Source organism: Schistocerca nitens, chromosome 1 (genome assembly GCF_023898315.1).
Source record: "Schistocerca nitens isolate TAMUIC-IGC-003100 chromosome 1, iqSchNite1.1, whole genome shotgun sequence".
Lineage (NCBI taxonomy): Eukaryota > Metazoa > Arthropoda > Insecta > Orthoptera > Acrididae > Schistocerca > Schistocerca nitens.
The window spans coordinates 15011966-15022711 of record NC_064614.1 but is presented as its reverse complement, the minus strand read 5'-3'; the positions used below and the strand labels follow the sequence as shown (position 1 = coordinate 15022711).

General features: G+C 42.5%; 1 pseudogene; it reads left to right on the top strand.

Annotated features, from left to right (window-relative positions):
* The first annotated feature begins 372 nt into the window (after window positions 1–372).
* LOC126212572 (5S ribosomal RNA) lies at window positions 373–490 on the top strand (annotated as a pseudogene).
* Window positions 491–10746: the final 10256 nt, after the last annotated feature.

Genomic DNA, 10746 nt, shown 5'->3' with positions numbered 1-10746 from the left:
TTTTCTTCAGAGATTGTTTTAAAATTTTAATTTCTTTAAATAAAGTTTATGTATTTGTTGTCCAACCGAGAGTAACTGATTACGGCGCCATCCACAATCGTAACGTTATCCTGCCCCATCGTGAGAAGCAGCTCTCACGCAAAATCTATCAATTTTCATATCACACAATAAACAAACAACCGTGTCGTTAAATAACTGAAACACTGTACCTGCACTGCACTAACCAAAAGCACAGACAAATAACCCGTAATTCGGTGGCTTTAGTTTAAAACGGGATTCCTGCTACCATAGATTGCAATAAGGTCACAGTTCCCAAACATACTTCAAATCCCATCAATTGGCGGAATAAAGAGTTACTACATATCACTGTGAGCCAACGGCCTTGCCGCAGTGGTAACACCGGTTCTCGTCAGGTCACCGCAGTTAAGCGCTGTCGGGCTGGGTTAGCACGTGGATGGGTGACCATCCGGTCTGCCGAGCGCTGTTGGCAAGTGGGGTGCACTCAGCCCTTGTGAGGCAAACTGAGGAGCTACTTGACTGACAAGCCAACCTCCCCATCACACCCCCCTCAGATTTAGTTATAAGTTGGCACCGTGGATAGATCTTGAAACACTGAACACAGATCAATCGAGAAAACAAGAAGAAGTGTGGAACTATGAAAAAAATTAGTAAAATATACAAAGATAAGCAACATCAAGGGCACTGGGAGTCGACGTGCGCCGTGGTCCCGTGGTTAGCGAGAGCAGCTACGGAACGAGAGGTCCTAGGTTCAAGTCTTCCTTCGGGTAAAAGTTTACTTTTTATGTTCATTTTATGTGACAAACTCTTATGTTTTCATCACTATTTTCGGAGTGATTATCACATCTACAAGAAAACCTAAATCGGGCAAGGTAGAAGAATCTTTTTACCCATTCGCTAAGTGTACAAGTTAGGTGGGTCGACAACATATTCCTGTCATGTGACGCACATGCCGTCACCAGTGTCGTATAGAATATATCAGACGTGTTTTCCCGTGGAGGAATCGGTTGACCTACGACCTTGCGATCAAATGTTTTCGGTTCCCATTGGAGAGGCACGTCCTTTCGTCTACTAATCGCACGGTTTTGCGGTGCGGTCGCAAAACACAGACACTAAACTTATTGCACTGAACAAAAAGTCAATGAACGAACGGACAGATCATAACTTTGCGAAATTAAAGAAAGTAAAATTTTCAGTCGAGGGAAGACTTGAACCAAGGACCTCTCGTTCCACAGCTACTCACGCTAACCACGGGACCACGGCGCTACTGAGCTCGCATTATCTATGATGTTGCCTATCTTGCCTATGGACTACTCAGTTTGTATATTTTATTAATTTTTTTCACGGTTCCACACAACTTCTTCCTGTTTTCTCGATTGATCTGTGTTCAGTTTCTCAAGGCCTATCCACTATGCCAACTTATAACTAAATCTGAGGGGGGTGCGATGGGGAGGTTCCCTTGTGAGAAGTAGCGGCTCCTGTCTCGGAAACTGGCATACGGCCGGGAGAGCGGTGTGCTGACCACGTGTCCCTCCATATCCGCATCCAATGACGCCTGCGGCCTGAGGATGACACGGCGGCCGGTCGGTAACTTTGGGCCTTCATAGCCTTTTCGGGAGGAGTTTAGTTTATTTTTTAGTTTTATATATCATTGTGAGAAACCGTGGTTAATTCGGAAGTGTTTAGATGACACTACGCCAGCAGTAAATCAACTTTTTCCTTCGTATTATGCTATGAACAAACGATTTAATTTGCCTGTTATCTTAAGGTAGGGTTTTAGGGACGACCGTGGCTGCGGAGCGCTCAAAGAACAGGACGGTCAACGATCGTTTTATGGGCAAAGCTGCTGCAAACTGATCATGATGCACTGGAAGAGGGGCTTGCGTTCTCAGCAGTGAGTGCACATTTCCTTTCAGCTGAGAGATAAGAAAGTCTGTTTTGGAATTTGAGACACCATTGCTGCTCAGTTCGCGTTGTGCGTAGTATGGGTTCGTGTGTGTGCGTGCGTGTGTGTGTGTGTGTGTGTGTGTGTGTGTGTGCGTGAGTTACCGGCAGGAGCGCACCTGTTGCAGCACCAGCTATAATTTGGACCAGGCTGGCCGCTGCCTGCCCCCCGCCATTACATTTTACGAGCGACGCGCCTTAATGGTCTTCACTGAGTCTCCCACCTCCTGTGTGTGTGTGTGTGTGTGTTTTAATCCCCAGGAGCTGCAGCCTGGACAGTATTAATATGCACACACCGCCATGTTACGTCCGTCCGCCCAGCTGTTATACTCGAGTTATTGACCACGTAGCCGTACACTTCTTTTGCTAATTAAAATATGGAACATCAAGCGCGTGGCTTGGAGAGAACCAAAGACGCCACTTCTCAGGGCAAACACTAAGCATTAAGTGCTGATTTTGGAACTAAAAGATATAAAATGGGTGAACATTAATAAAGCCGACAAACTGCAGACACGAATTCCTGACTGGTAACGGAGGAACCAAGATCCTACGAACACGTGTCCGGAAACGCATCGTTGCCACAGTAGAGAGCGCTAACGAGTGACAGTCCCTCTGACCACGTGCGTTGAGTTCCTTCTGTGTTGCAGGCTGTGTGATTGACGAAGCGTGTTGTAAGCAGCAGAATGGTCCGATGTTCATGCTGGGAACAAGCCGAGATGGTGTTTGTGTACGTCCAGGCAGATGGAAATGTTCGAGAGGCAGCACATCTATACCAAAAAAAGTACCCTCACAGACACCAACCACATCATACAACATTTCAAACCCTTTTTGGGCGTTTGTATGATCAAGGGTCCTTCCAGTCAGATGATTAAAGAATACTGGACATTTGTTTCCTTTGTGATCCATAGTGTTGAGACACATGAAATGTGAAACCAAGTCATTTGCAGGGTGACGGCATTGCCGTCTAAATGCAGCGGGTTCACAGTTTCCCTGTCTTCTTCGTCCTCAAACTTACACAGTGTGGTGTGGCGGTAGGGAAAGTGTGCATCCAGGCAAGAGCGAGCAAGTGCATGGCTCATGTGCCGAATTCTTGACCAATACTGGTCTAAATGTTGCGACACGCCTGGCTCTACTGGTGCGCTCTCTAACTACCCCATGCTGCATCTTATGAATCGAAACCTGTAAGCAACCCTATAGTAGTGTAGCTCTCTTGGGCATAAAGTGTGCGTAAGAATACAAAGTTAATACCTGTAGAAATATTAAGATTGATTTTGTACTCACTCTGAATGAGAGCCTCATGTAGTTTTCTCCATATGCAGCTATTTACATCTCCTTTACTCCCACGTGTTTCCTGATGTTACACAGCCACCTCCCATAATGTTGCCATCTCAGCCTCCTGTGACCTCTTGGTGTGCAGGAGACAAATTCCTTGGTACATTTACCACTCATTTTCCTGTCTAAATGGCTCTTAAACTCCGTTTCGTTTTCTTTGCAGTCGTAATTACGTCATCAACCCCAGTCTCTTCACTAACCTGTTTCTTTGTTTTGCCTGTGCCTCTCAGTAACTATCTACAGACATTTCCCCAAACCCTCAGTTTTCAACACTAAAATTAATGTGGTTCGAGTTTGTTCCATCAACTAGAACCCCTTCTTCTTTCTCCCATCTTAAGCATTTGAAGACTTCTCCTGAGACTGCCGTGGAATTGTTTTCAAGAGATGAAATTTCTGTGTCTCAGTTTTTCAGTTCTGAATTTCTCAGTATCTTCATGCTTCATGCTCACACAGTGACTCATTTCCAGACCATAAGCTCCCATCCAGTGTTTCATTGAATTTATGAGACAGACAAGTGAAACTTAAGTTTTTAAAAAATAAAAAGCAGTCCAAATGCGAATAACTTATTTATATTTCGGTCTAAAAGGCCATCTTCAGGCAGAGTCTGAAATATATAACACTTACTGTACTTTATGCATGACAAAACTTGTCCAAGTTAATAGCTAAAATAAAATCACAGTAACTACCATATGAAACAAAAAATTAAATCGATGTGTTACCCGTATGACATGAAGAGCCAGTTCTTGGTCTTACAGACCCAAAGTTGTTATCAGAACAAAAAATAAATGAATTATAGCAATCTGATTTTTATTAAAATTGTAAGTATCATCACTGTTTTTCCACAATGCTATCAAAAAGACACGCGAGTATTGGTGTTTTTGAGAGCGATACTGTGCTCTAGACAAAGCACTAACAGACGTTGCTTATGACATATGAGCTGTTGTTAACAACAGCTAACTTCTTTTTACAAGTAACAAAAATGTTAAAATATTATATTTTATCAACTATAATTTTGGGTTTGTTTACGTAATAACTTTCCTTCTACCAATCACGATTTTCTTTCTATTTGTATTTTGCGAGATGCATTTCGGGAAATCATGCCCATTTTCAAGTGCGTTTTCTGAGTTCCATGCAATTTATTCGTGCTGTTTTCGATGTGTGAGGTGCTACATTGTTCATCAGAGATAAATTTCACAGCACCGGAAACGCACTTGAGTATGCAAATGCGTCGTGCAAAGCATATCGTGACCGTACATCAAGTAGAAGAGAGGGAGAAAGAGAGAGAGAGAGAGAGATTTACATGTGTGTGATAAATCCCTTCCGTCGAAAATTTCCCTTCTTCAAACCTCCTCTGAGTTACCACAGAGATGGGTCTTTGATCTCATTTGTACCAAGAATGCAGCACACATGAGGTGCCTAATTGTTTTCACCGCTCTGAGTGGAATGCGTAAGTTCTGAATAATGTTCACCAACTTACAGTGTTGTATAGTTGTCCCATGCGCAGAGAACAGCATGTGGGTCGTGATGGTACACAGACAGAAAGAGACACTTTCACAGATTTTCGCACGTGGGCTGCCACGTAATCGTGACTTATTTAGTTTCGTTGTCGAGAAAAACACTTCACACACATATTTCGAATGAAATAATAGAGACGTCGAAAGTCTTCTAGAAGAAAACAATGTAGAGCTCCTGGAAAGTTTTATTCCACCTACACATGCTGAAAGGGCAAATGGTCTCGAAAACAGCTGTAAGATCTTCAGTGTTCTCAAAAAATTTAGAAAACTACCTTCTAATTCTTTCTAAGCCACAATGCATTCTTCATATCTTGTATTTTGTTTAACACCAGCGAACTTAGGGAAATGAACAATGTTCTTTGTCACAATTTATCTCTTCCACAATTTGGTTTTCATTTTAAATTCATCCTCGTCAAATCAGGAATAAGCCGTTTCTCACCTTGCATGTCTTACTGTTGGCAATATGCGATTAAGCCCCTTTAGAGTGCAATACAGTCTGGATGTTCTGATTTTCGTTACTGCTCTCATTTTTCCTTCATGTATTGAACAATAGAATGTTTTAAATTAAAAATCGTTCCAGTCATGCACTTAGACTTAACCAACCTACTTTTCAGTATTACATGAAGTACTTGGCAGTACTATATATAGTTTCCATACTCTTAATTCAGTTCCGTCGAAAACTTTTGCAACTGAATGTGGAGTAATGCGTGTGACTACACAAAATTTACTATTCGAACCACCACTTTCATCAAGTGCTCCATGCCTGCAAATTTAGTACGAAATTGCTTCTTGCTTTACAGAACAATTAATCCCGTCAATCGATTTTTTAATTATTTTTCATTTTTCATCATCAACCATATCTTTAAATTCTTTCGGCATTGTGTTTTAATGCCATTCCACAGCAAATCTGCCGTACTGTTGCGGCTCGGATCCTTTCGTCGTTTACCTGCACCTACCTGTGAACTCGTTGCAGCAGATCGCCGGTGGGAGAGCCGAGTAGAGACCCACCGACTGCAACTCCCACCAGGCTGCATACAACGTAACTATTCCAAGAATCGGAAAAAGGTCTTAATTTTGATTGAGAGGTGGAAATACTGGCAAAACTGGTATATTCTGAACCTTGCTAATGTACACGCTCACTGCCAAGCCCGAGTCAATCCTAACGCACTCATGCACGTAAGCAAGTTTATGGTAACGTATTTCTCAAAATCTCAATAGCTGCTAAGTACGGATTGCTGTTAAATGAAAATGCTCGCCATACTATCAAGTTTGTCGGTGTTTAATGCTCTCGAGTTTTTAGTCACCGATCTGCTCAATATTCCACATGGAATTACTGTCTTTTCTCATACACAAAATTAATTAAAAAATCCGTACTTTCTAGAAAACACAGTGCAATAAATACGCCTTCACTTTAAAACACTTTTGAAACATGTAACACAACTAAAACCGGCAAATTATAACTTCCTTCGGAGCTCATACTACACGCGACCGTACCATTGAAAGGCTGGGCTCCGACTACTTTAGACTGAAGTAAGTATTCTATATCTCCAAGAGAAAAGACGCGCGGAGAATACTCCGTTCTGATTGGTCAGTTTTCTTTAAGGCCAATAGAAAAACATTATTCTCCCGCGTTAGTCCGCGCTTTTCATACTAACTGAGCAACATATAAAACAGTTTCGAACTGTACTTTTGCCCGAAATAAATATTTAACATTCTGATATTTTGTTTATACTTAACGTTATTAACTATTTTCATTTTCATTCGAATTAGCTTTCCTTTTACCATAATCTTACTTAACATTTCATGATACAAAATTCCCCGTCGTCTGCATTCACACGCTAGCTCGTACAGCGTTCATCAGCAGAACAACGATCTACATATTTACTTTTGATCACATTTACGCATCATTCACACTACTAAAAGCATACACAAAACAGTAAAAACATAAATAAACAAAAAAACCTTCATGAAATAAACAGGAAAATTCACAAAACATTCTCTTGGCCTGTTTCTTGAATGTATCTCTCCACTACTGTCCTCTGTCTTATGAAAATTAGAACTACGTACTCGACTGAACCCGCTTCAGACCATCTGTCACTGTGCACGCATGAGTCATTCTCCCTATACACAGGCTCTAGACAGGAGCGATATAAGGTCCCACGCCTCAGTACACATCGATTATGAGACTGCCTAATAGATACTGAGAATTCTCGTGCTTCTCTTTAGTCAGTCCCACTAATTTTTAAAGGATTGTGACGATTTGTCACTATACTGTCAGATTTATGCAGTCATTGGATCTGTGAACTTACTTTAAAACATGAGAGAATAGTGAAGGGTAAACAGCGGTGACACCAAGCTTCTGCCCAACTGAAGAACGTCGTCCCGACCGATGAAAAACACCGCACCGCAGTGTTAAGTGAAATGTCGCGCCGTGCCGAGTACTTCCAAGAAGGACCGAGCAAAGCCGAGACAGCCCGATCGTCGGACACTGAGCTCGAATGCAGTTTGTCATGGCGCGGTCGACCCTGGTGTAAACATGCCATCTTCTCGGAGCTGTCGCATCCGAAGTGGGCAACTGTTGCAGCACCTTCCCGGACAGCACGCAGCATCAACTTAAAAGAACAGCTCACACATACTGACGTTTGCTGTATTACAAATGCTGCCCCTACAGAGCATCTGTGACTTAAGTTAAAAAGCTTTGAGCGATTCTCTGATCACTAATGAGTGCAGTTCTCTGTGTGACTTGTAGCTTTCACGCAGACATCTTCATAAATTCCAGAGGTTATTATGAGTGACCCTGTATTTGCACTTTGGTTGTAGCACAAATATTTTGTATGGACATAAAGTTGGAAAGGGAAATAAAAACAACCACTGACGATTGAGGCAGAAGTGCTAAAACACATTTTTCTATAATAAATAAAAAATTTGGTGTTTCACTAAGTTGGATTGTCACAGATTACAAACAATGACTTTTGTCAGTCAAAGTCTCCAGGAACACACAGTACACTTGAACCAAATAACACTCTGAGAAAGATGAAAGCAGACCCTGGGAAACTGACATGGAACACAAAACTTCACTTGAGTGAATTTAGATCATTGATTCAAAAACACTATATTTTCAGAATTTTGGATGCTGACAAACAGCTACATTCGCCCTGGGACCTTTTGACTTAGATACACACAATCTACTGGTAACGTATACTGTAATCTGAAGCATTGGATGCGGGGGAGGGGTGGCAGATTTTCTTCATGTTCAGCAGCAATTATGTAATGGAGGATGCTATTATCTCACCAGGCGCAGAGAGTAATATGGAGTGTGTTCCAAAAGAGTGCGATGGCATCTCAACGTGTAGAAACGATTTACCAGGATAGTACGGTCTCTAATAACGTCAGTATTCTCGGGAATTCACTGCTGCCTCTCTCGCAGAGCCTGAGTAATACTTATTTCTATTGCATAACCGTTAGTAAAATCACAAACATTTCCGTGTGGCAACCTCCATTTCACCAGAAATATGGATGAACGAAGGATCGTGCAATAAATAGAAAGATTACAGATTCTGTAACATTCGTTAATACATTTTCGGTACTCTACGATTCTGTAACATCCAGTAATGTTTGGAGTAATAGTATTACCAGTTTTTGTGGCTATAGATGGGAGTAGTGATGCCAGGTTGAGAGCTGTGCGCAATATAATTCCAAAACCATTTTTATATTGTCAGTGCAAAAGCATGCATTTAAAACAACCCACAGTCACGAGAGAGAGCCGGATTTAGCCTTACAGTTTTATACCACAATACACAACAACCTCAGTGTACAACAATTAAGAAAAAAAAAGAAAAGAAAAGATAACAAGATACGACACCACTTAAGTGGGTGGATAAAAATTTGCAAAATTTAAGTTCACAATTAACAAAGTAGGATTAACGAAATAGCACTAATATCATACGTTAGTAACATTTATATGTTTCTAAGACGACACATATATCCATAGCTCTCACATGCAGTTTTGAGATTCAAGGTGACAGTTATATTAAGTCATCTTTTTCAAATAGGGGGTAGCGAAACACAAGATAGCCAGCAGAAGACCCAAGAAAATGACGTAAGCAATAGTTGCAGTGCTTATCAGACAAACCCACTGCAACGGCCATTCAATAGGCCAACGAATTGATACGCATCTTTCAGTATTAATACTAAACGATCACTCTTTCGAAACGCCATATTTGTGTCCCATTGCAACCTAGAAGCTTGAAATTTGGCTCAATAGTGCCTACAACCTTTCTCTTAATGAGCGAGACTCCCTGCAGCGTCATCCTCGTGTTCGACGACGCTTCCGACAGGTAGATGTCGAATCCTGTGGGAAAAAGGCCAGAGCTCAGAAGTTCGTGTGAGGTGTAACGTGGGGTAATGACGTCACATCGACACCACATTTCTGCACAACCCTGCCCAATGCCACCGTGGACGAGTCACACTGTGGGAAGGTCGTCACACCCCCTCTTACCCACATTCCACTCCTTTTGACGTCTCTGCGATGGGGGTCAGAACGTGACACCCAGCGTTGAAATAACGCGGTTTTCTTATGAGTGTCCGCAAAAACATTTCAGCCGCTCTGCCACTCAGCGTCGACAGGAAAAGGATTCATGGGGTGACATAAGGAGCGTGTACGAAACCACTTTTTTACTTATGGCATTGGGTCCCACACATTTGGCGTTAGAAAACGATGAGCTACATGACGACATTGTCGACACTGCTGGGACTCCTGGATGATTCAGTCCTTCTCTAACGACAACGCAGGCCAGCAAACCTACTGAACGTGATCACATCCCTTCGAAGTGCAGTGAAACTGCAGTTTATGCTCCGGTCTACAGGATGGACCGATAGGGGCCGTTCAAAACCATTCGACGAAATTTGAACGCGATCCGAAGCAGCAAAGGTTGCTTAATCACAGAGGGAATAAAATGTCAATAGGTCCATCTAAGACCACACAGCCCGGCAAATATCCTCGGTACCACCATACCGCCTTTGTTGAGCACTTTAAAAGTGTTCCAGTACAGAGACAAACTGAGAAAAGATTCCTAGGTGCCTAAGGGCAGGCAGTCGTTTGACACACCTCTGATTCCACATGCCTTCTAACAGGCGCAAGAGCAGCACCGTATCCTGCCTGTAGGCGCCTAGGATCTTGTCACAGTTTGTCTCCCTACACGTAAATTTTTATATCGCTCAACGAAAGCGGGCAGGTGGCATCGAGGGTGTTGCCGGACTGCGGAAGTGGGGTAAGGGGGGGGGGGGGCAAACCTGGAGGGACCGTTTGGCGTTTTGTTCACGCCACCCTCTTATATTTGCTCTTGACCTGACGAACAACTATGTTTTCAGTTTCGGAGGTTCTGACGTACAGCACAGCTCCCTAAGCTCCTTCAGAGGCATCACAAAATACGTTTTACTGTGGAGTCCTAACCATCCGTGTATTCTTAGGGCTTGAAGATGAATAAGTCTTTAAGTCCAAATATTTCATCTGCAGGATAAGTTTGGAGGCAGAATTTCACCCCAATTGTATGCCTCTATATCAAATTCGCGGGAAAAGAAACTTTCTTACGATCTATACTGGTGAAAAGCTGTCAAGAAAATCAATTGTAGAATCTTGCTGTAATGTGCAGTAGGTGGTGTTTTGTAGCAAGTGCATTATCCAGTTTATCGATAATGAGACGCTGCATTGTTGCTAAATTTATTCAAGATGGCCAGTCCAAGATGGCAGCTATGGATGCGGCAACGTCACAGTGACGTCATCGTTGAAGTTCAAATTTTGGCGGGAAAATAGGTCAATTGGGCTACCCCCACCAACCAAACTCCACCCCCTCCCATTCCCTCCAAATTGGCGGGAAAAAAGCCTCAGTCTGTGCTGGGTAGCAGAATAGGATGGACAAAAGTCTTTATTTTGCGTGCA